Genomic DNA, 25,510 nt, shown 5'->3' with positions numbered 1-25,510 from the left:
TTGGCTGGGAACCCCTGAACCTGGGACTGCGGACCCGGGAGGGAGCAGTGTCCGGGCTCCCGGGCCCGGGAGAGCTAGCGTCCATGGACGCTCAGCTGTTGTACGCGACCCGCACCTGAAAGTCGTTTGGATTCAGGATTACGCAGGGGGAGGAAAGTTTTTCAGTCGGCGGGAGCTGGGTGGGAGCCCGGCCCCGCGACCTTAGCGCGGGTGAGCGGGTCTCTGAGTCTCTCGTCTGTAAAATGGGTTCAGGCGGTTCCCCCCCCTACCCCCCCATGGGTAACTGGGAGGATTAAGCGAGGCAGCGCCCGAAGAGCACTTTGCTGGAGCCCGGCGACCTTCGTGGAGCTCGCCCGGACTCCCGGGCCCGCAGAGGCTGTGCGCCCCGTATCCGCCCGGGGCAGGGCGCACCGGGAGGCCGGGCTGCAGGCCGAGCTGACCGCAGGGGAGTGATGGCGGAAGCGCCTGACCGCCCAAGTCCAGCCGGGCTGGGAACTTGACCCTGGGCCCTGACTTCGGGGCACCCGGTTCTATTACGGACTGTGAAGGGGGGTGTGGACTGAAGACCGAGAGAGGCCAGGTGATTGGGCAGACTGGCTTTGGCAATGGGCAGACCGGGTGTCAACCCCACCAGCGCTACTTCCTGGCTGTGTGTCCTTGGGCTAGTCACTTTACCTCTCTATGTCTCTGTTTCCTTCTTTCTAGAATGGGGTTTCTGCTAGTATCTTGTAGAGAAATGCTCAAGAAAACGGGAGCTGCAGCTGTTATTTCCAGTCAGGAGCTGGCTCCTGGTGCCTGCTTCGAGTTCAGTGCAGACAGTCTGCGTCCATGGTTGATCAACTGGAGGGAGCGGCCCCGCCATTTGTGCGTGGGCTGAAAAATGACCCCTCCTGACTCCCAATCTAAACACCTCTTTCCAGGAGAATTGGGTGAAAATTACAGAAAGCCCTTAATAATTGGTGTCTGCATCTACACATGCATACATACACAGACATGTATGCGGACACCTTCCTATGTACAAATATAGAGCTATCTTCAACTGGAGAAAAAAAGAGTTGTGCATATATATCATATGGAACCCCTTTATTTTTTAAAGAGGGGGAGTAAGAGTATATTTTTGTAACTTTTATTTGCATCAAGGAATTAAGAATAATGAATACTTATTGGGGGATTTGGTAGAAAAGATGAAGGGGGAGTGAGCTTTTCACTGTTAACTTTTTTATGTTTTCATTTTGAACCACGTGTGACTATTTCACTTATTCAAAAAGTTTTATATAGTTCAACCCCAAGGCGCACGTGAGAGAGGAGGTAGGATTCCTGTCACCTGACTTTCTTGGATTTCCCCTGTTTTTATTATTTCTTGAGTGCCCTCTGGCTGCCTTGAATCTGGCTGGATAGAAATGGGGGTTCTCTGAGGCTGGGATCTCTGCAGGAAGGGTGGGCTGGCCGCAGTCTCTCAGGCAGCCCCCGTGGCAGGCAGTCTGGGGGAATTCCATCTGGTTGTGGGTTTGACAGGTGATGGGGCTGCAGAGCATGCTGGGAATCTTGTCAGTTTCCTGGGCCCAGCCTCCTACCCGGATGATAGAAGCTGAGGGTTCCGTGCTTTGTTGCTTTCCTAGAGGTGGCTGATGTGACTTCCCTTTTTGCGGCTCAGAACTCAGATTTCACACCCCAAATAGGGAGGGGAGACAGAGGAGGTCAGGGAAGGAGTTCTGAGGTCAGACTAGAGGGGAAGATAATGCCTTCCGTTATCTGAACTTCAAGTAGGTGGAAACTTCCCCCTAGTTCTGAGAAAGGGGTTGGCACAGTCTGAGCACTTTTATCCATTCAGACCCAGAGAGGTTGATTTCCTGAGGGGAGATGCAGAGTATAAACAGATCAACCCATTGGTGTCACGTTCCGTGAAGAAGATACAATCCGACGGCATGAGAGTTGGGGGAGGGGCAAGGAAACATTTCTTTCGAGGGGACCAGGAGGGCTTCGTGGGGGAGGTGATAATGGGATGGACCCAAGTAAGAAGGAGCCAGCTGCGTGAAGACCAGTCGGAAGTGCATTTGGAGCAGAGGGCACAGCAAATGCAAAGGTCCTTTGACAGGAACAAGCTGAGGACAGTGAATGAGGTTGGTATGAGATGAGGACATGGACATAGGGCTCAGGTTGGGATGGGAACCTGATTTAAGGGGTCTTGATAGGTATGTAGCCTTGGGCAAGTCATTTATGCCCTGAGTGCCTCAGTTTCATGCACTATAAAATCGGGATAAAAGTGGTACCTTCCTCTGAGTTGTTGGGAGGGATTAAGTGAGTGAATTCACGTGAAGTATTTAGAGCAAGCACAAGTGTTTAGTATTGTCAGCCATGCTTTAAATACATTGATAGGTCCTGGTTGCTCTGAGCCACAAGTAAGAGTTAAGTCTTGGTGCCACTTCTTCACAGCTGCATGACCTTAAGCAAGTCGTTTTACCTCTCTGAGCGTTAGTGCTCCCACCTGGATCGTGGGGTGGCGGTATAGATTCAACAAGAGGGTGTATGTTATGTGTGGCAGTGCTTGACTTGGTATGGGAACGTCAGCTCCCAGCATCCTGTGGGCTGGATGGAGTGTTCCTGTAAGAACCCTTGGGAAGCATCCCTGAGAAGGGGGAAGAGCCTAGGTCCAGGGCAGCCAGAGAACAGGCTGTGCCCACAGGGTTGCTAGGCTTCCCCCACCTCTCTGAGGACCAGGGTGGTCTGATTTGAAGAATCAGCCTAGTCCCTTTGCATGCACTCTCTTGGAATCCTCATGATAATCCTCCAGGGGAGGTGGTACTATGGCCATTTTACAGAGGCTCAGAGGAGTAAAGCAACTTGCCTCCCATCCCACAGCTCATACGCGGAGGAGTAGGGGATCTCAGGATCCCCAGGTTCACTGTCCTGCCACTGCTGTGCTTTCACTGTGTTTCGTTGCCCCTCAGATTTCTAGGAACCCAGAAAGGGTAGGAACAGCCTGCCCGTGTATTTTTCTCACCACCAGGCCTTTGCACAATCTGTTCCCTGTGCCTGGAGCGCTCTTTCCATCTCACATAATTCGGCATTTGCATATGGCCGTACTTCTGTGACCACCACCCAGGTGAAGATTGCACACATTTCCTCTCCCCCCCCCACCGCTTTATGAAACTCATGCTCTTCCTCGTTCACAGCTCAGCTTAGCTATTGTTTCCTTCCAGAAAGCCATCCCCGGCTACGCTCCTTCCAACCTTTGTGTGTTAAATGCCCGTGCTCAGCACTCCCGCAGCCCCTGCATTCCCTCCCATAATAGCTCACATCACACCCTGTTATAATTGTCAGCTTCGTCACCTGCTACCCCCTTGAAACTTGGAGCTCCCTGAGAGTGGGGAGTGTACTCGCCTTTGTACTCAGTGAGAACACAAGAGGTTCACGTTGAAGGGGTGAAGGCCCTGGGGACTTTATAACCCAGGGAGTATTGCCCAGGAGCCAGTGTCCGGTATAAAATCTAGTGCTACACCAGCAGCTGGCCTTGGCCACGTCAGCCCCGCCAAAAATAGGCCTTAGCGCAAGCTCGCTCACGCAGGGCTTCCTTGGGTCCGCACGCCCACCTCTCCTTGCCTGTCAGAGTCTCATCGACTGATTTAAAGCATAGACAAGTACTCCCAAACATCTTTTCTGCGCCAGGAAAGCTGACTACCTAGACTGTTAAAATTCATATTAAAAACCCGAGCGAAGGCATTCTGGTTGTGTGTCCGAGTGGTGAGCTGGCCTTTCTCCGTGGCAGGCGTGGTGTCAAGCCCAGTGTGTGTCCCAAGGTGTGACGTGGACGCTGGACAGGAAGAAAGGAATCACTCACCATGGCATGTTCCCTGTCACCACCTTGAGCTGGCCCGGAGGTGGCCCCCCCTTCCTGTCCCCCCAACCCCGTGTCTGCTCCTGGAATTGGAAAGGAAAGAATACGAGGAGGAATCTGGGAAAGGTGGAGGGGTCTATTTTTCCTTCAGGCTCCAGAACAGCTCCACAGGCATGTCTGTGTAGATGCCAAGAAGCTGCCAGAAGAAAGAAGAAAAATCAATCTCCCAGATCTAGAGTTCAGACCTCATGATGGTTAGAGCTAATGTTTATCGGGCGCCTGTCATCTGCCAAACACTGTGCTGAGCTATGAAGTTTCCCCGCAGTGGCTCGTGGAATCCTCCCAGGAACGCTGTGGCCTTCCCATTCCAGAGATGGGGAAGTCAAGGTTGAAGAGAGGACGTGACTGCCACAGGCCGCTGAGAAGCAGAGGCGGGATTCAAGTCCTGGTCTGACCCCCGGACCTCATCCTTTGGGGAGGGAACCAGAGATGCGGGAGGCCTGTGTGGCCTGGGCTGGCTTCTAGGGGTGGCACTGCATTTTCCACTGGAATCTCCCAGCTGAGCAGTACTCCTGGGTTATAAAGTCTTCAAGCAGCCCCAGACCACAACCTCAACCCCTTCACCCCATGCCACATTCCCTGGTGCCCCAGACACCTCCCCTGCCTTCCTGAAGCTCGGGACCTTGAGGGGTAAGGGCGGAACGGCCGGTACCACTGTGTTCATCCTGTTGTCACCAAGGCTTGTGAAGCTAAATGGCCAACAAGACCTATTGGATCCCTTTCCGTTTCCTCTGGGGTGGACCGTGGTTTTAACTTGGGATCCTTGGGGAGTCTCTGAAACCCATAAAGTGGGGTGCAGAATTGTGTCCGTGGGGCTCTGGGAGATGTGGGCCCTCAGCTTTCCTGAGATTCTTAAAACAGTGGAGATACATTCCACAGTATGTAAATCAGACCCCAATAAGAAAGTAATAATAAGAGCACTTAAATTTTTTTAGAAGAATGAAAAATGGTGGCTCCCTGCTGAGGGAGGAACAAACATGTCTGGGAGGACTGGTCCCCGAAGGCTGAGCTCTCGGGGGCCCTGGGCGCAGTGGTCAAGACCACAGCAGGGAGGGCCAAGTGACCCCAGCCCTCTGGAACCTTTACTACCTTGGTCGGGCAGGTTGTCCAGACCTCTGCCCACTCCCTGGGTGCTCACAGTGTGGAAACGTGCAGGAAAGGGCTGGGTAGCAAGTGAACTAATTCCTGGGCACCCAAAAGCGCCCCTTGCTCTGGCCCATTTTGCACTCTGTGCACCTGGATCTGGTCATCCCGTGTTAGCAGTAGCTGCAGAGTAGGGCCAGGAGGCCGGCGATCATCGGGCTTGCCCCATGCGGCAGTGCTGAGACGCCTGGTCCAGGCCGCAGCCCTCTCTGAGCCGCCAGTTCCACCCCTTTGAAGATGTGGCGGTCAACGAGATGGTCTAGAGCTGTGGATGAGGTGTAACAGCTGCTCTTTCTTGGGCCTTTTCCATCCATCATCTCATCCGCCTAAGAGCCCAGTGGGACTTTTTTTTTTTTTTTTTTTTTTTTTTTTTAATTTATTTATGGCTGTGTTGGGTCTTCGTTTCTGTGCGAGGGCTTTCTCTAGTTGCGGCGAGCGGGGGCCACTCTTCATCGCGGTGCTCGGGCCTCTCACTATCGCGGCCTCTCTTGTTGCGGAGCACAGGCTCCAGACACGCAGGCCCAGTTGCTTCACGGCATGTGGGATCCTCCCAGACCAGGGCTGGAACCCACGTCCCCTGCATTGGCAGGCAGACTCTCAACCACTGCACCACCAGGGAAGCCCCCCCAGTGGGACTTTTGTTACTGTTTACAGATGAGGAAACTGAGGCTCAGACATGCAGGTGACTGCTCACGGTCACTTAGATGCATACGTATAACTGAATCACTGTGCTGTACACCTGCAACTAACACGATTTTGATATTATAAATCAATTATACTTCAATAAAAACAAAGAAAATATAATTTAAAAAAAGGTCACTTAGATGCTGTGTGTGGAACCCAAATTCAAAACAAGGCCTCTTTAATGGTATAGATGATCTTACTTGCAAAGCAGAAGTAGAGACAGGGGTAGAGAACAAATGTATGGATACCAAGGGGGAAAGGGGTGGGGTGGGAGGAATTGGGAGACTGGGACTGACACATATATATTATTGATACTATTTATAAAATGGACAACTGATGGGAACGTGCTGTATAGGACAGGGAACTCACCTAGTGCCCTGTGGTAGCCTAAATGAGAGGGAAGTCCAAAAGGGAGGGGATATCTGTTATGTGTATGGCTGATTCATTCTGTTGTGCAGTGGAGGCTAACACAACATTGTAAAGCAACCATACTCAATAAAAAATAAATAAAAATAAATTTAGGAATACACTGTAAAAAAACAAAAAACAAAAAGCTATCTTTTTCGGGTGCAAGGAGAAACTGCCTCTCCCATGTGATATAACATAGGTGGAGAGTGTGAGTGACCCCAGGTCGTATTATCTGTGAGAGGCGACACTGCTGCCCCATGACCTTGTTAACCGTGTTCCACACACTTGTTTACCCAGTTGGCAAGGGAAGAATCGGACCTCAAGGCAGATAGTATTAGCTCTGGGTGATGTGGAAAGTTCTAGAAGTGTGGGCTACGCCCCCCTCCCCCCCAAACCCCCGGGGAGGGCAAGCTTGGTGATGAGCAGTGTGAGGGGTATGGGGAGGGCTAAGAAGAAGAAACCCCCTCCATTTCCTGGGTCTGACTGTGTGGCTCACGTCTGTTTCAGAAGTAGTGTTTTCTCTGCGTGAAAGCAACTGGCAATCCACTCCAAGACTTCCCAGCTCCACGGATTAGTAGTAATTAGATCCCTTATGCATCTTTCTTTCTCACTTCCCCCATCCCCACGCTGGCAGGATAATTTTTCTGTGAGTTAATGGTCCCCAGAATGCAGCCTGGAATTTAATCACTGCTCAGATATGCCATACGGCCCAATCCAACAGACAAAATGCCTCGATAAGATGCTTCTACTTTTGCAAAGCACTTTAGTATCTGCTATCTCAAGCCCGGGGAACAAGACGTTCTTGGCTCAGGAGTGCCCACTGCTTTGGGAAGATAAGGCAGGGCACCTTTTCCCAGCCTGGAGAGGCTGGGCAAGGTGACGAGGAGGAGCCTGGCACCTTGGTCCTGCCAGCCATCCTGTCACCGGCTCCATCTTTATTATTAATTCATAAAACCAGAAGGTCAAGTGGGTGATTTCTGCCAGTGGTGGAAATCACCTTAAGTGCAAGGACAAAAAGGCCCTTTGTTGTCCCAACAGTGTGACCTTTGTGGACGGGCAGGCTGTCAGAAGTGGGCCTTCTGTTCTCAGCACAGCTCCCTGGGAGGTGAAAGGGAGCAGTTAGGTGTCAGGGCCCAGGTACCTCTGGGAGGGAGGGCCGGTGGCCAGGCAGGAGACAGCAGCACAGTTGGTGTGGCTGAGTTATACAGCGATGGCAAGAGAAGGGTGGGGGGCCCTTCCCAGCTCCTGAGCACCCATGCCAGGGTCTCAGTGATCAGAGAACCCCAGCTGAGCGCCCAGCACTTCACAGGCCTCACCCGCCTGGTAGTTCTCAGGGGTTCCCTTATCTTGTCCTCTCGTGCATCTCCAAGGCCTCAACCAGAGTCCCACGTGGACACAGACTAGCCTTCCACCACCTTGACCTTTACCAGCAGGTAGATGTGGGTTTGAATCACGACGCTGCTGTTTACTGTCTAAGCAAGAAACTTCGCCTCCCTGAGTCTTAGTTTCCTCATCTGTATGATGGGAATGTGTCCCAGGGCTGCTGTGAGGATTGAATGAGAATTTGAGTAAAGCTCTTCACACGTCATAAGTGTTCAATAGTTGTTGGCAGGTACAGATCATTTCGATTGTAAACCTTTCAGAAGCTGGCCATATATTTCCTTTTTAAGGGTATTCTGTAACTTCCTTCAGTAACTCATATCACTTGTGACACATTTGCCATCTTTGACATGCCTCAAGTTTGTCCTTTTCTTCATGTTGTGCTAATGATTGGGGACCTTAGCATGCTTTAATTTGTATCACTCTGTAGTATTTTTTCTTTAATTTAAAAACCTACGTATTGGTTTTTGTTGTATACAGACTCTATTAATTTTTGCAACCATTCTTCCTTACAGATTCAGTTTCCTTTTTTTTTTTTAGTATTTATTTATTTTGGCTGTACGAGGTCTTAGTTGTGGCATGCAGGATCTTTGTTGCGGCATGCAGGATCCTTTTTTAGTTGGGGCATGCGGGCTTCTTAGTTGTGGCATGCGAACTCTTAGTCGCAGCATGCATACGGGATCTAGTTCCCCAACCAGGGATCGAACCTGGGCCCCCTGCCTTGGGAGCACAGAGTCCTACCCACTGGACCACCAGGGAAGTCCCCAAATTCAGTTTCTTCTTACGTAACACACCTTTCCATGGAGTTTGCAATGAGTCTCTGTGAGTTGTCAGCTTTGTCTGAAAATGTCTTTATTTTGCCAGGCTATAGTAATGATCATTTGGCTGGGTATAAAATTTGAGGTTGCTGCATGGCACTGAGTTTTTGGTCTCTTTTTGCTGTTGAAAAGTCAGCTCTTTTGTCTGATTGATATTTCTTTGTAGAAATCTGCTTTTTCCCCTTTGTTTAAAAATATTTGTTGGTGGTGTTTTTTTTAGGTGCTTTGTGTAGGTGAGGATTTAATTTATCCTGCCTGGGAATGGTTTATGCTGTATTATTCTAAAAATGACTGATATCTTCCATAATGAAGATATTATCTCTCCCCTTTCTCCTAATCTTTTTCCTCAGTAATTACTTTTGAAAGGTGATGAACCGTGTCATTCTGTCCTGAATGCCTCTTTACTTTTCTTGCATATTTCCTATCTTTTTGTTGCTCTGTGCTGTATTTTGATTTGTTTCCTTAGGTCTGTCTTCCAATTCACTAATTCTCTCTTTAGCTATTACAGCTTTGCTGCCTTAACCCAACTTAGTTTTTTAAATTATATAGACTTAAAAAAAAAAACATTTTTTATGTTCTATAAGGTTTTCAGATTCACTGCTTTTGTCATAGGGCACTGTTCTTATATTATTTGTAATAATTTAAAGCTTACTGTATAGTTTCTGCTGTCTCATCTTCTTGGGGGTCCATTCCATTTATTAATTGTGTCTGCTGATTCTCCCATATGGTGATCATTTGCTGTGTAGTTTGGTTTTTGATTCTGAGCTCATCTTTGGGCTGGCTCCCCCCTGGTTTTCACTCATCTCCAGATTCATGCTGAGGCCAAACCAAGTGGAGATGGGCTTAGCTGAAGTACCTCCCCCATGAGAGTACCCTGTGCCCTGGGCTATAGAAGTACCTCACACAGTGCTTTGCATTTGTTGTTCTGCGTACCTTAGGGCTTTCACTGGTCTGGAAACACTTTTTACATTAATTCCTCAATTTGGCTTTCCTGCACCACAGAGGTTTGGATTTTTCTCTCGTGAATGACACAGGCCTGGAGTTTTGATTCATCACAGGGTCCCCCTCCTCTCCTCTGCACCCTGCCACCTCTTCTGCAGAGTCAGCTTCCTTGTTGATTCTCTGGGCCAGCAGGGAACATTTTTCTGTCCCACCTTATGTGGCGAGGCAGCCCTTTGTGCTCTAGCTTTTGATAGGAGTCTCACTTCTAACTCATATGGACCCAAGGCCACTGCTGTCACTCAGTGGGCTAGAAGCCACACCCTTTGCTGTAAGAGCCTGGAAATATTCTGGTACCCCTGGGCCACCTCACTTGCTGGGTCTGAGTCCCCTCCTTGCTTCTGGCACCTGGGGATTTTCCTTTCTTTCAAGCTTAGTGATGTCTTAAATTTTTTTCTAATTTTATCCAGTGCTTCATGGGTTCATAGTGGAATGCAAAGTCTGTGTTAGCTCCTTGTAGAAGGAACTGGAGTTCTTTTTTTTTTTTTCCTTTTTATATATTTTTAATATTTTTTTATTTTTTGGCCGTGCTGCATGGCATGTGGGCTCTTAGTTCCCCAGTCAGGGATCTACCCCATGTCCCCTGCTTTGGAAGCGTGGAGTCTTAACCACTGGACCACCAGGGAAGTCCTGAAACTGGAGTTCTTTACCTAAATATCCTACCATAATAAGCCCTCGTGCTTTTGGTAAATCTGGAGCTGAAGATAGTTCTGGAAGAATGTGAAAACCAGTTCCCTAGAGGCTCTGAAAAGTGCCCAAATCTCCGCTGATTAACTGTTGCTTTTCTCCCTTCCTCATCTTTAGTCTTTTTATTAAAATGGAGACATCTCTCTTTGTTTAGTGATGTAAATGGTATGTATTCATTGTCCCAGTCACTTCTTAGTTTTGACAGACAGCACAGCAGATGGTCATGAGAACAGATTCTGGAGTCACAGACCTGGGTTCAAATCCCAGTTCTGCCACTCATATCTGTGTGACCTTCAGTGAGTGACTTACCCTCTCTGAGAGTCAGTTTCCGTATCTGTAAAATGGGTGCGACAACCCCCAGGAGAGGCAGGCACTGTGATGAGACTAAATAAGATCATGTGTGTCAAGTGTTTGGCTTAGTTCCTGCCTCTGAGTAAATGCTGACACTTGGTGGTTATTATTTCTGCTCTAAGGCAAATGGGAAAGAACAGAAGCTAGCCGTAGGAAGGTGAGCGTGGATGAGCAGAGCATGGTCTGTGTGATTTTTGAGAGTCATGCTCACCCACTCTGACAGCTTTCTGAGTTGTCTCGTTGCTCATTAGGGGAGAATGTTTTCTAAAATCATGTCCCTTCAGTCTGTCCCAGGGTCCCCTCCAGTCCTGAGATTTGGAGGATTCATTCTGTGTAGAAAACAAAACAAAACGAAATATCCTATCAAGACCCTCAGTACCTAAAATAAATGCCGTCCTCAGGCTGGCATGGGCCTGGGGCAGCTCTTCCTGGGAACCCCTCAGCTTTTGCACTTACAAAGTGGGTTGAAGTTTTCGAGCAAAGGGTTGAAAGCTGCTGGAGGAAGGCCAGCAATTAATCTTGTCGTTGCTTCTGCTTTGGAATAGAATTGAGTTTGATAACTTCATTCTCAAGACCGGGTGCACCCAGGTGCATCTTTGGATTACTTTAAATTCCCAGCAGTGAGATGTGGTCTGGAATGTGTACACGCCCAGCACATGGCTTCCAAGGGGCAGGCAGGTGGAGGAGATAAGCAGGGCAAACGGCACCGTGAAGCATCTTGTGTGTGCCAGGCATGTGAGGGAAGGTCCCTTCCAGGCTCTGGAGGCTGGTCCCTCACTCTCCTTCCCCAGGCCCCGGCTTAAGCATTGCTTGGGCTGTAATTCCAGGAGGTACACAACTTCTCTGTCCCCTGGGATCCTGGAGGCAACTGAAGAGCCACATAGGTACCATGAGATTATTGCTTTGGGGACATAATAATAGCAAGCATGACGACTCCAGGATCTTATGCTTCTCCTGCCAGGTCCAGTGCTGAGTGTGTATATGATTTTTCTTCAATGGGGGCAAAATTCACATAACATAAAATTTACCATCCTAACCATTTTATTTTATTTTTATTATTTATTTATTTATTTTGGCTGCACCGTGCGGCTTGCAGGATCTTAGTTTCCCAACCAGGGATTGAACCTGGGCCTCCAACAGTGGAAGTGTGGAGTCCTAACCACCGGACCAACAGAGAAGTCCCCCATCTTAACCATCTTAAAGCGTACAATTCAGTGGCATTAAGCACATTCACAATTCTGTGCCACCATCGCCACTGTATTTCCCGACCCTCTTCATCACCCCAAAAAGAAGCTTCAGCAGTCACTCTAATCTCCCAACTCGTAGCCCCTGGCAACCACTAACCTACTTTCTGTCTCTATGGATTTGCTTACTTTGGGAGAGATTCATCTAAAAGGAAGCATACAGTAGTAGCCTTGCGTGTCTGGCTTCTTAATGTCGTGTTTTCAAGGTTCATCCAGGTTGTATCAAGTGTCACTGCTTCATTCTGTCTCATGGTGGAATAATGTTCCATTGGATGGAGATGCCGCATTTTGTTCATCTGTTCACAAGTAGATGGCCATTTGGGTTCCCACGTTTTGACGATTATGCATATTGTTTATGTGATTTGATTGTTTTTTGTGGTAGGAACAGCCTCATGTAGGCAGTGCTATTATTATCTCTGAGTTACGGAGGAGAAAGTAACAGTCTTGGGGAGAAGGTTTAGTAGGATGAGAAGCTGGGGGTTGAACCTGCAGCTCTTGGCAGCGATGGGGTTAGCTCACCTTTCTGTCTGGCCGGGCGCATCTCTGTGTTGCAGGACCTCGGCCAATGCCTGGGTTGAGTACTGGCCAGTCTCTCGGGGCACAGCCAGCAGGAGAGCTTTGGGGGTCCTGGAAGCCACCAAGCCCTTCCCAGTGATGCCACTTGGAGTCCCAGAGCCTGCATCCAGGTTGGCACTGACGGGGGAAACGGAGGGAGGCAGGGTGGCTCTGGGGCGCCCCTGGAGAAAGCAGCCAGCATGCTCTCAACCGCCCTTGCTTCTCTCAGCTGTGTCTTTTTTTTTTTTTTTTTTAATTTATTTATTTTTGGCTGTGTTGGGTCTTCGTTTCTGTGCGAGGGCTTTCTCTAGTTGCGGCAAGCGGGGGCCACTCTTCATCGCGGTGCGCGGGCCTCTCACTGTCGCGGCCTCTCCCGCTGCGGAGCACAGGCTCCAGACGCGCAGGCTCAGCAGTTGGGGCTCACGGGCCCAGCTGCTCCGCGGCATGTGGGATCCTCCCAGACCAGGACTCGAACCCGTGTCCCCTGCATTGGCAGGCAGACTCTCAACCACTGCGCCACCAGGGAAGCCCTCTCAGCTGTGTCTTGAGCGCCCTTCCCTACCTGGACTGCTACAGCTGCCCGCTTCTCAGTGGGTACCCAGCCCCAGCATCTGCATCTGCCCTCCATTCGGTTGCCGGGCACATGGGATCTTGTTCTGTGGCTTAGCATCCTCCGGAAACTCAGGGTGAAGTCTCAATGCCTTAGTCTGACGTGTGTGCCCCCCACTCCTGTGCCCCCGTTCCTAGTCCGCCTTCCACCCGTGCTAAAGGGCTTGGAGCTCCCGGAGTTCTTCCCACTCTGCCTGCGCCAGCCCTCAGCCCCTGGGATCCCATCGGGCATCACCTCCCACCCCAACCCCGTGGGTTGGAAGCCCCGCTCCAACTTTGGTGCTCCTCGGCAAGCGGACACTGCACTTGGCACCCTGGATCCCAGCGAGGTGAGGGCTCTGCCTTCTGTGTCTGCATCCTTGGCATCTGGCAGGTGCCCAGCAAACCAGAGGCACTCAGTAAATATCTCGTAATGAGTGGTGGGGGCACCTGTCAGAGGGTTGAGCAGATACAGGTGTGCTACGGAGGAGTCCGTCAGGCCCTCACACCCCTGAGGGCAGCCCAGATTCTGGGAGGAAGAAGCAAGTGGTATTCCATATGCCCCTCACCGCCAGGCTCAAATAGTCCTGACCACCCCGTAGCGGACGTGGGTAAATGGGGATCTTCGGTTTCCTCGCAAGTCACGTGAGGGAGGCTGGACCTTGTGGGAGATTTCGGGCCTGTTTCTCGGCGCCTAGTCTCCTCCCGCCCTCCTTCCTGAGTGTTGTCTCTGACCCCTGGTCTGTACGACTCTCCTTCCCCAGTGGCTCCTTGCTTAGCATACCAGGTCGGCAGCCTGACCGTTGGGGCCGGGGCCAGGCAGAGACCCCATATCCATTAGCACCCCACTCATCCACTTTCTGTGTCCGTAGATTTGCCTATTCTGGGCATTTCACATCAATGGAATCACACACTATGTGGCCTTTTGTGTCTGGTTTCTTTGCCGCAGCAGAATGTGTTCCAGGTTCATCCACGTTGTAGCAGGTGTCAGTACTCCATCCTTTTTTATGGCCAAATAATATTCCATTGTAGGGATAGAACACTTTTTTATTAAATCAGTTTTTAATCAAATGTTGTTCTTTGTTTCCTTAAATATGTAGTTTTTAGTAAACAAGCAAACTGAATATGGGAGGAAAAACTATTTGTGCTGCCTGCCTTTTTTCTTCTTCCAGTTTTACTGAGATATAATTGACATACAGCACTATATAAGTTTAAGGTGTGCAGCATAATGATTTGATTTACATACATCACGAAGTGATGATCACAATAAGTTTAGTGAACATCCATCATTTCATATAGATACAAAATTAAAGAAATAGAAAAAAAGTTTTCTTGTGATGAGAACTCTTAGGATTTTCTCTCAGTAACTTTCATATATAACATACGGCAGTGTTAGTTATATTTACCATGTACATTACACCCCTAGTACTTATTTTTTAAATTTAATTTTAAATTTCTGTTGGAGTATAGTTGATTTACAATGTTGTGTTAGTTTCAGGTGTACAGCAAAGTGATTCAGTTATACATATACATATATCCATTTTTTTTAGATTCTTTTCCCATATAGGTTATTACAGAACACTGAGTAGAATTCCCTGTGCTATACAGTAGGTCCTTGTTGATTATCTGTTTTATATGTAGTAGTTTGTTTATGTTCATCCCTAACTCCTGATTTATCCCTCCCCTCCATCTCTCCCCTTTGGTAACCGTAAGTTTGTTTTTGAAGTCTGTGAGTCTGTTTCTGTTTTGTAAATAAGTCCATTTGTATCATTTTTTAAAATTCCACTTATAAGTGATATCATATGATACTTGTCTTTCTCTTTCTGACTTACTTCACTCAGTATGACAATCTCTAGGTCCATCCATGTTGCTGCAAATGGCATTATTTCATTCTTTTTTATGGCTGAGCAATATTCCATTGTATATATGTACCACATCTTCTTTATCCATACCTCTGTTGGTGGACATTTAGGTTGCTTCCATGTCCTGGCTATTGTAAGAGTGCTGCAGTGGACATTGGGGTGCATGTATCTTTCAAATTAGTTTTCTCCAGATATATGCCCAGTAGTGGGATTGCTGGATCATATGGTAGTACTGTTTTTAGTTTTTTAAGGAACCTCCATATGGTTCTCCATAGTGACTGTATCCATTTACATTCCCACCAACAGTGCAAGAGGGTTCCCTTTTCTCCACACCCTCCCCAGCATTTGTTTGTAGACTTTTTTTTTAACATCTTTATTAGAGTATAATTGCTTCACAATGGTATGTTAGTTTCTGCTTTATAACAAAGTGAATCAGTTATACATATGTCCCCGTATCTCTTCCCTCTTGTGTCTCCCTCCCTCCCACCCTCCCTATCCCACCCCTCTAGGTGGTCACAGAGCACAGAGCTGATCTCCCTGTGCTATGTGGCTGCTTCCCACTAGCTATCTATTTTACATTTGGTAGTGTATATATGTCCATGCCACTCTCTCACTTTGTCCCAGCTTACCCTTCCCCCTCCCCGTATCCTCAAGTCCATTCTCTAGTAGGTCTGCATCTTTATTCCCATCTTGCCCCTAGGTTCTTCTGACCTTTTTTTTTTTCTTTTTTTAGATTCCATATGTATGTGTTAGCATACGGTATTTGTTTTTCTCTTTCTGACTTACTTCACTCTGTATGACAGTCTCTAGGTCCATCCACCTCACTACAGATAACTCAGTTTCATTCCTTTTTATGGCCGAGTAATATTCCATTGTATATATGTGCCACATCTTCTTTATCCATTCATCTGTTGATGGACACTTAGGTTGCTTCCATGTAAGAATGCTCAATATCATTAATCATTAGAGAAATGCAAATCAAAACTACAATGAGATATCATCTCACACCGGTCAGAATGGTCATCATCAAAAAGTCTACAAACAGTAAATGCTGGAGAGGGTGTGGAGAAAAGGGAACCCTCTTGCACTGTTGGTGGGAATGTAAATGGATACAGCCACTATGGAGAACAGTATGGAGGTTCCTTAAAAAACTAAAAATAGAACTACCATACGACCCCACAATCCTACTACTGGGCATATACCCTGAGAAAACCATAATTCAAAAAGAGTCGTGTACCAAAATGTTTATTGCAGCTCTGTTTGTAGACTTTTTGATGACGGCCATTCTGACCAGTATGAGGTGATACCTTATTGTAGTTTTGATTTGCATTTCTCTGATAATTAGTGATGTTGAACGTCTTTTCATGTGCTTTTTGACCATCTGTATGTCTTCTTTGGAGAAGTGTCTATTTAGATCTTCCACCCATTTTTTGATTGGGTTGTTTTTTTGATATTGAGCTGCATGAGCTGCTTTCTTAATCCATTCAGCTGTTGATGGACATCTGGGTTGTTTCTACCTTTTGGCTGTTGTGCATTGTAGTGCTGTGAACATTCATTTATGGTTTTTTTCTGTGGGCGTATGTTTTCACTTATCTTGGTTATATACTTAGGAGCAGAATTTCTGGATTGTGTGGTAAATCTATGTTTAATTTATTGAGGAATCACCAAACTGTTTGACACAGCAGCTGCACAATTTTCCATTCCCACCAGCAATGTCTGAGGGGTCCAGTTTCTCCACAGTGTCACCAACGCTAGGTATTTTCTGTTTTAGTTTTCATTATAGCCATTGAAGTTAAAATTTTTTTGATTTAAATAAGATTACACAAGTAATCCCTATTAATTGCAGAAAAGTTAAAGGACAGATAAAGATAAGGAGCTAGAGGAGGGAAATGTCCTGTCATTCTACCATCTGGAACAATTTACTATTTTGTTGTGACCCTTTCGTAATTTTTCTTGTGCACACACTTGTATAACAATATGAACTTTCATGTAAATGAGATCTTTGTTGCCTGTTGGTTTTTCCATGTAATGATATTCCAGGAACGTTTTCTCATGTCCCACGATATTTTAAACATATTTTCTCAGGCTGTGTAGGATGCACCAGGATTTATTTAACCCGTTTCCCGTGGCCCGGCATTGCCCCAATTTTTTTACTGTTTGAAACAGGCAACGATGATTACTCTTATCTGTTTATCTTTGTACGTATGTCTCGGTTCCTCAGGATTCATTCCTAGGGATCAAGTTGCTGCTTCAGAGCGCGTATATACCAAGCACTGTCCAGCACAAATATAATGCGAGGTGGAATAATTCTAAATTTTCAACGAGCTATAGATGGAATTTAATTCCCGATTTTCTAGTAGCCACATTAAAAAAAAAAAAGTAAAGAAAACAGGTGAAGTTAGTTTAATAATATATTTTATTTAACCCATTATAACTAAAATATTATTTCAAATATGATTAATATAAAAATTAAGACAGTTTACGTTTTTTTCGTACTAAGTCTTTGAAAGCCAGTATGTTTTTTTACACTTAAGCACATTTCAGTAGCCACATGTGACTCTGTATTGGGAGGTACAGGTGTATACTTTCTTGTTTAAGCTTTTGATACAAAATGACAAGTCACTCCCCCACCTCACCCCCACCCCCCTCGCAAAATTGGGCAGATGAAACTCCCACCAGCCCCATGGAAGGGTGTACATTTCCCTCAGGTTGAAATCTAATATTCAAAATAACGAGGTCGAGATGCCAGGCTCCAAGGTGTCTCTGCCTCTCGTTCCCATGGCAACTGTGACCTCACAGGGGCCTGGAGAGAGGGCTCAGAGTGAGGAGCGGGGAAACTGGAAAAGCTTCCGTCCCGGGAACCCTTGAGGGGACAACAGACAGGGCCTTCCAGGGTGTGACATGGGCACATGTGTATCAGGCGCTCACGGGACAGACCTTATAGGGGGCCCAGGGTCAGCCTGGGGGGCCGGAGTTGAGGGCACAGGAGCTTAGCTGAGGGCTGAGCTCTTGGCTCTGAGGATTTGAGTGCCAAAAAGAGGGGACCAGAATTGGGGAGTTTGTCCTCCTAATTCCTCTGCTTTCAGTCAAGCAGGACAGAAAGGTGCGTGTGTCATGTGTGCATGCACTTTGGATGCAGTTAGCTGGAAACTCTTCATTAGAGAAATCTGGTCTGAGATGGTTTATTGTTTACACAGCGCTTCCTGTCTGTGTGACCTTGGGCAGGTCTCAGTGTTCCCATCTCTAGATTGGGGAGAGAACTGTCCCTATCTGATAGGATTGATTGAGGGTTATGTGAGCCAAGGCTTGTCAAGAGTAGAATCGAACACAGTGCCCAGGACACAGCTTGATGAATGCCTATTGTTAATTAATGGCTATTGTTGTCATGATTATGCACTAACTTCTTTTTTAATGTCTTTATTGAGATATAACTCACATCCCCTGCATTTCACCCATTTAAAGTGTCCTCAGTTTGTAGTATAATCACAGGGTTGTGTAACAATCTAATTTTGGAACATTTTCATCCCCCCTCAAAGAAACTCCTTTGCTATTAGCAGTGATTCCCTCTCTCTTTCCACAGCCCCAGGCAACCACTGGTCTACTTTCTGTCTCTATGGCTTTGCCTCTCTGAGTGTTTTGTATAAATGGAAACCCGCCAGGCGTGGCTTTATGACAGGCCTCTCTCACTTATTTTTCATGGAGGTGGTGTAGGAGCATGTGGTTGGTGTTAATTTCTGATCATTATTTCTCAACAGATCAGTGTATTTAAAAAAAATTATTGAAATATAGTTGATTTACGATGTGTTAGTTTCAGATATATAGCAAAATGACTCAGTTATACATATATATATTCTTTGACTCAGTTATACATATATATATTCTTTTTTAGATTCTTTTCCATTATAGATCATTATAAGATATTGAGTATAGTTCTCTGCTATACAGTAACACCTTGTTGTTCATCTATTTTATATATAGTAGTGTGTGTATGTTAATCCCAAACTCCTCATGTATCCCTCCTTCCCCCCTTTCCCCTTTGGTAACCATAAGTTTGTTTTCTATGTCTGTAAGTCTATTTCTGCTTTGTAAATAAGTTCATTTGTATCATTTTTTAAGATTCCACATATAAGCAATATCATATGATAATTTGTCTTTCTCCGACTTACTTCACTTAGTATGATAATCTCTAGGTCCATCCATGTTGCTGCAAATGGCATCAGTGTATTTTTTTTGATCTGTGGGTTAGAGCTGAGAACTCTAATTGGCCAATGTAATCTGATCACCCAAAGCGAGACAGTGTGGGGTGTCAGTTAAAAAAAAAACCTAAACTAAACCACACATGTTCTGCCAGACAAACTAAGTTCAAATCCTGGGTCTGCCTCTTTCAAGTTTAGTGACCTTGAGCAGGTTACTAATCTCCTCAGAGCCTCTGTGTGTCTGTAAAATGGGAATCGTCTGTCTGTTGGTCATTGGGTCATGGAGAGGATTAAATACGCACACATGTGCCCAGGATGCAGTACTTGCCAATGAATGATTCACCACTAACAATATTTTTGAGATCCCTCGGCTGTCCCATATGGGACCATATTGTGTGCTTAAAATATTTGTTACATGATTAATAAATATATATTGTATATTAGAGAAGGTTTGGAAAATGCAGATGCATCAAAGCAAAACAAACATAGTCTTTAATCCCAGCATTGAGAGATAATTGCTATTATTATTTGGGGAAAACAGGTCGATTTTCTTTCCTTACATACATTTGTATATATTTAGATGTTTTCCCAATGGGGGTTCATGCTGTTTTCATAGCAGTTGTTTTTAGACAACATTATGTTGGAATGTATTTCCACATTCAATACACAACTGTCACTTTTTTTTTTTTTTTAATTTTTTTTTTGAGTTGTTTAGCCAAAGGCACTTTATAGCTACTTTATTTATTTATTTATTTATTTATTTATTGGCTGTGTTGGGTCTTCGGTTCGTGCGAGGGCTTTCTCTGGTTACGGCAAGTGGGGGCCACTCTTCATCGCGGTGCGGGGACCGCTCTTCATCGCGGTGCGCGGGCCTTTCACTATCGCGGCCCCTCCTGTTGCGGGGCACAGGCTCCAGACGCGCAGGCTCAGTAGTTGTGGCTCACGGGCCCAGCTGCTCCGCGGCATGTGGGATCTTCCCAGACCAGGGCTCGAACCCGTGTCCCCTGCATTAGCAGGCAGACTCTCAACCACTGCGCCACCAGGGAAGCCCCACAACTGTCACTTTTAAAGGCAGCATCTTTTTTAAAAAATTGGCTAAACCTACCATAAAGTATTTAACTGATCTGCTCTTGGTGGGCCCTGAGGCTGAGTCCAGTTTTTACACTATTGTAGAGAATGCAACGGTGAACAGTTGTGTACTCATGTTGTTGTACCCGTTGGATTTATTCTTTCAGGATAAATCCCCGCTAAGTAGAATTGCTGATCTTCTTAAGTAAATGTTTTATTGCGATATCACATCACTAGTGAGAAAAGTGCATCACTAGTGTGCATGCAGATCCCAACACCTTCTGAGAACACATCTGTGTAACCTGCAGCTGGATCAAGAATTAAACGCTTCCAGTTCCCAGAAACCCTCTCATGCCCCATTCAAATTACTGCCCCACAAGGGCAACTTCTATCCTAACTTTTTAAAAAATTAAGACGTTATTATGAGCCATTTTAGGTTAACAGCAAAATTCAGGCGAAGGTACAGAGATTACTCATGGCCCCCTCCCCCCCACACACGCACAGCCTCGCCCACTGTCAGCGTCCCCCACCAGAGGGGACATTTGTTACAATTGATGCACCTCCATTGATACATCATCACCCAGAGTCCACGGTTTACATGAGGGTTCTCTCTTGGCGTCCTACGTCCTATGGGTTTGGACAAATGTATAATGACACGTATCCATAATTATAGTATCATACAGAGTAGGTTCACTGCCTTAAAAATTCTCTGTGCTTCGCCAACTCATTGCTCCCCTGGTAACCGCTGACCTCGTTGCCGTCTCGGTAGTTTTGCCTCTTCCAGAATGTCATGTAGTTGGAATCATAACCGTATGTAGCCTTTCTATACTGACTTAACACTGCAGATGAGTTTTGCCCGTTTTTGAGCTTTATGTAAATGGAATCATAAAGTATGTACTCTTCCACGTCTGGCTTCTTCTGCTTGTTATTGTGTTTTGGAACTCACCCAAGCTATTGTCCATACTATTTGTTCATTTTCACTGCTGTATCCTATTCCATTACTTGCATATACCACACACTTCATCTATTCTGCCATTGCAGGGCATTTGGATAATTTCCATTTCAGGGCTCTTCAAATCGTACTGCCATGAAATCCTTCTACACATCTTCAGATGTGTGCAAATATGCATTTCTGTTGGGTATGTACTTAAGAGTGGAATGGCCAGACCATGGAATACACGATTGTCCGTGCTAACATACATGTGATGTAAATGGCTGTATTTTCCTCCAGAAAGGTGATAACTGTCCCCAGGGGTTACCTGATCTTTCCGAGTGTCAGTTTCTACATCTGTAACATGGGATTCAGCCTCCTCCCAGGATGTCATGAGGAACAGATGAGCTAACGTGTGGAGATGAGCCCCATTCCCCCAGCACATAGCAGGCCTTCGGGATGGGTTGGTCATTGTAAAGAGTATTTTCTAGCCAACAGCAGCTTCTAGAAAGGCTTGAGAATTCTGAGTTGCATATTCTTTTTTATTTTAAATATTTATTTATTTTGGCTGTGCCGGGTCTTAGTTGCTGCACACGGGATCTTCATTGCGGTATGCGGTATCTTTTTTTTGTTTTGTTTTTTTTAGTTGCTGGCATGCGGGATCTTTTAGTTGTGGCATGTGAACTTCTTAGTTGCGGCATACACGCGGGATCTAGTTCTCTGACCAGGGATCGAACCCAGGCCCCCTGCATTGGTAGCGTGGAATCTTACCCACTGGACCACCAGGGAAGTCCCCTGAGTTGCAGATTCTTGAAGAGATCACAGCTCAAGCCTGATGCTAAAAAAAACATGAAGTAAAGTAAGGTGACCAGTTGGCCCAAGAAATTAGCTACCTCTGGAACAGGAAGCGAAAAGATGCTTAAGGGATGAGAAATGCCAAGAGGATGGTGCAGGGAGAGAGCCCTTCCCCAGCCCAGCCACCATATCGGAAAGTTTTGTTTTGTTTTTTAAAATTTATTTATTTTATGTTAATTTTTTTTTGGGTGCGTTGGGTCTTCGTTGCTGCGCGCAGACTTTCTCTAGTTGTGGCGAGCGGGGGCTACTCTTCATTGCGGTGCGCAGGCTTCTCATTGCGGTGGCTTCTCTTGTTGCGGAGCATGGGCCTTAGCCGTGCGGGCTTCAGTAGTTGTGGCTCGCGGGCTCTAGAGCGCAGGTTCAGTAGTTGTGACGCACGGGCTTAGTTGCTCTGCGGCATGTGGGATCTTCCCTGACCAGGGCTCGAACCCATGTCCCCTGCATTGGCAGGCGGATTCTTAACCATTGTGCCACCAGGGAAGCCCCATTTCAGAAAGGTTTGCCTGAACTGTCCATAGTCCCCAGGCGCCAGGCCTAAGGGCCTCAAACACTAGGATATTCTGGGAAAAGAGGTGATGTTGTGTAGCGGTTAAGGGTGGGCTGTGGAGCTGGGGAGATTTGAGGTTGAATCCCAGTTCTACCACTCACAGTTGTGTGATCATAGCACCCTCTGAGCTGCACTTTTCCAATGATACAACAGAGGGAAGAAGTATCTATTCACAGGGTTGTTTTGAGGAGGAAGTGAGAAGGTACACATACGGGTTTAATATTGTGCGTTTCATAAAATAAGCACCGACACGTGGGTGGAAGCCTTATAAAGCCTGGAACCCACCAGGCCCAGTCTTAGCTGTGGAATAATCAGGGCCTACCCACCAAAAATGGTAATTAAAAAAAAAAACTGTACGTAGGTTTTCTAAAACAATTGAGGGTGGGGAGAGGGAGAATTGGATGAAGGCAGTCAGAGGGTACAATCTTGCAGTTATAAGATAAATCAGTACTAGGGATGTGATGTACCACGTGATAAATACAATGAACGTTGCCGTATGTTATACATGAAAGTTGTTAGGAAAGTAAATCCTAACAGTTCTCATCACACGGAAATAGTTTTTTCTTTTTTTTAATTTAACTTTTATTGGAGTACAGTTGATTTCCAATGTTGTGTTCATTTCAGGTGTACAGCAAAGAGATTCAGTTATGCATATACATATTTTCATTCATTTTCAGATCCTTTTCTCATATAGGTTATCACAGAGTATTGAGTAGAGTTCCCTGAGCTGTATAGTAGGTCCTTGCTTGTTATCTATCTTATATACAGTAGGGGGTGGGTGACAATCCCAAACTCCTGATTTATCCCTCCCCCCAGCTTTTCCCCTTTGGTAACCCTAAGTTTGTTTTTGATATCTGTAAGTCTGTTTCCGTTTTGTAAATAAGTTCATTTGTATCATTTTAAAAAATTAGATTCCACATATGAGTGATATGATATTTATCTTTGTCTGACTTCACTTAGTATGATAATTTCTGGTTGCATCCATGTTGCTGCAAATGGCATGATTTTCTTCTTTTTTATGGCTAAGTAATATTCCATTGTATATATGTACCACATCTTCTTTATCCATTCCTCTGTCAGTGGACATTTAGGTTGTTTCCATGTCCTGGCTATTGTAATAGTGCTGCAGTGAACACTGAGGTGCATGTATCTTTTTAAATTATAGTTTTCTCCAGATATGTGCCCAGGAGTGGGATTGCTAGATCATATGGTAGTTCTGTTTTTAGCTTTTTTTTTTTTTTTTTTTTTAATTTATTTTATTTTATTTTATGGCTGTGTTGGGTCTTCGTTTCTGTGCGAGGGCTTTCTCTAGTTGTGGCAAGCGGGGGCCACTCTTCATCGCGGTGCGCGGGCCTCTCACTATCGCGGCCTCTCTTGTTGTGGAGCACAGGCTCCAGACACGCAGGCTCAGTAATTGTGCCTCACGGGCCCAGTTGCTCCGCGGCATGTGGGATCTTCCCAGACCAGGGCTCGAACCCGTGTCCCCTGCATTGGCAGGCAGATTCTCAACCACTGTGCCACCAGGGAAGCCCTGTTTTTAGCTTTTTAAGGAACCTCCATACTGTTGTCTATGGCGGCTGTACCAATTTACATTCTCACTAACAGTGTAGCAGAGTTCCCTTTTCTCCACACCCTCTCCAGCAATTATTTATTGTTTGTAGACTTTTTGATGATGGCCATTCTGACTGGTGTGAGGTGATACCTCACTGTAGTTTTGATTTGCATTTCTGATAATTAGTGATGTTGAGCATGTTTTCATGTGCTTTAGGCCATGTGTATGTCTTCTTTGGAGAAATGTCTACTTAGATCTTCTGCCCATTTTTTGATTGGGTTGTTTGTTTTTTGATATAAGAGCTACATGAGCTGTTTGTATATTTTGGAGATTAATCAATCCCTTGTTGATTGCTTCGTTTGCAAACATTTTCTGCCATTCTGTGGGTTGTCTTTTTGTTTTGTTTATGGTTTTCTTTGCTGTGCAGAAGCTTTTAAGTTTAATTTGGTCTCATTTGTTTATTTTTGTTTTTATTTTCATTACTCTAGGAGGTGAATCAAAGAAGATATTGATGTGATTTATGTCAGAGAGTGTTCTCCCTATGTTTTCCTCTAAGAGTTTTATAGTGTCTGGCCTTACATTTAGGTCATTAATCCATTTTTTAAAATTTATTTATTTATTTGGCTGCATTGGGTCTTCATTGCTGCGCACGGGCTTTCTCTAGTTGCAGCGAGCGGGGGCTACTCTTTGTTGTGGGGCACGGGCTTCTCATTGCAGTGGCTTCTCTTGTTGCAGAGCACGGGCTCTAGGCACGCAGGCTCAGTAGTTGTGGCTCGCGGGCTCTAGAGCACAGGTTCAGTAGTTGTGGCGCATGGGCTTAGTTGCTCCACGGCGTGTGGGATCTTCCTGGACCAGGGCTCAAATCCGCATTAGCAGGCAGATTCTTAACCACTGCATCACCAGGGTAGTCCCCATTAATCCATTTTGTTTATTTTTGTGTATGATGTTAGATAATGTTCTAATTTCATTCTTTTACATGTAGCTGTCCAGTTTTCCCCAGCACCACTTATTGAAGAGACTGTCTTTTCTCCATTGTATATTCTTGCCTCCTTTGTCATAGATTTATTGACCATAGCTTTGTGGGTTTACTTCTGGGCTTTCTATCCTGTTCCATTGATCTATATTTCTGTTTTTGTGCCAGTACCATACTGTTTCAATTACTGTAGCTTTGTAATATAGTCTGAAGTCAGGGAGCCTGATTCCTCCAGCTGCATTTTTCTTTCTCAGGATTGCTTTGGCTATTCGGGGTCTTTTGTATTTCCATACAAATTAAAAAAAATTTTTTTCTAGTTCTGTGAAAAACGCCATTGGTAACTTGATAGGGATTGCATTGAATCTGTAGATTGCCTTGGGTAGTATAGTCTTTTTGACAATATTGATTCTTCCAGTTCAATAACGTGGTATATGTCTCCATCTGTTTGTATCTTTTATTTCTTTCATCATATCTTATAGTTTCCTGAGTACAGTCTTTTGCCTCCTTAGGTAGGTTTATTCCTAGGTGTTTTATTCTTTTTGCTGTGATGGTAAATGGGATTATTTCCTTGATTTCTCTTTCTGATCTTTCGTTGTTAGTGTATAGGAATGAAGAGATTTCTGTGTATTAATTTTGTATCCTGCAACTGTACTGAATTCATTGATGAGCTCTAGTAGTCTCCTGGTAGCATCTTTAGGATTTTCTATGTATAGTATCATGTCATCTGCAAACAGTGACAGTTTTACTTCTTTTCCAATTTGGGTTCCTTTTGTT

At 45.7% G+C, this 25,510-nt stretch overlaps 1 protein-coding gene across 2 annotated transcripts in view; it reads left to right on the top strand.

Annotated features, from left to right (window-relative positions):
- TESC (tescalcin) overlaps positions 1 to 25,510 on the top strand; it is a 64,008-nt gene that overhangs the window by 451 nt on the left and 38,047 nt on the right. The gene's annotated exons all lie outside the window — the stretch shown is intronic.

Source organism: Balaenoptera acutorostrata, chromosome 13 (assembly GCF_949987535.1).
Source record: "Balaenoptera acutorostrata chromosome 13, mBalAcu1.1, whole genome shotgun sequence".
NCBI lineage: Eukaryota > Metazoa > Chordata > Mammalia > Artiodactyla > Balaenopteridae > Balaenoptera > Balaenoptera acutorostrata.
This window is presented reverse-complemented; position numbering and strand designations above follow the sequence as displayed.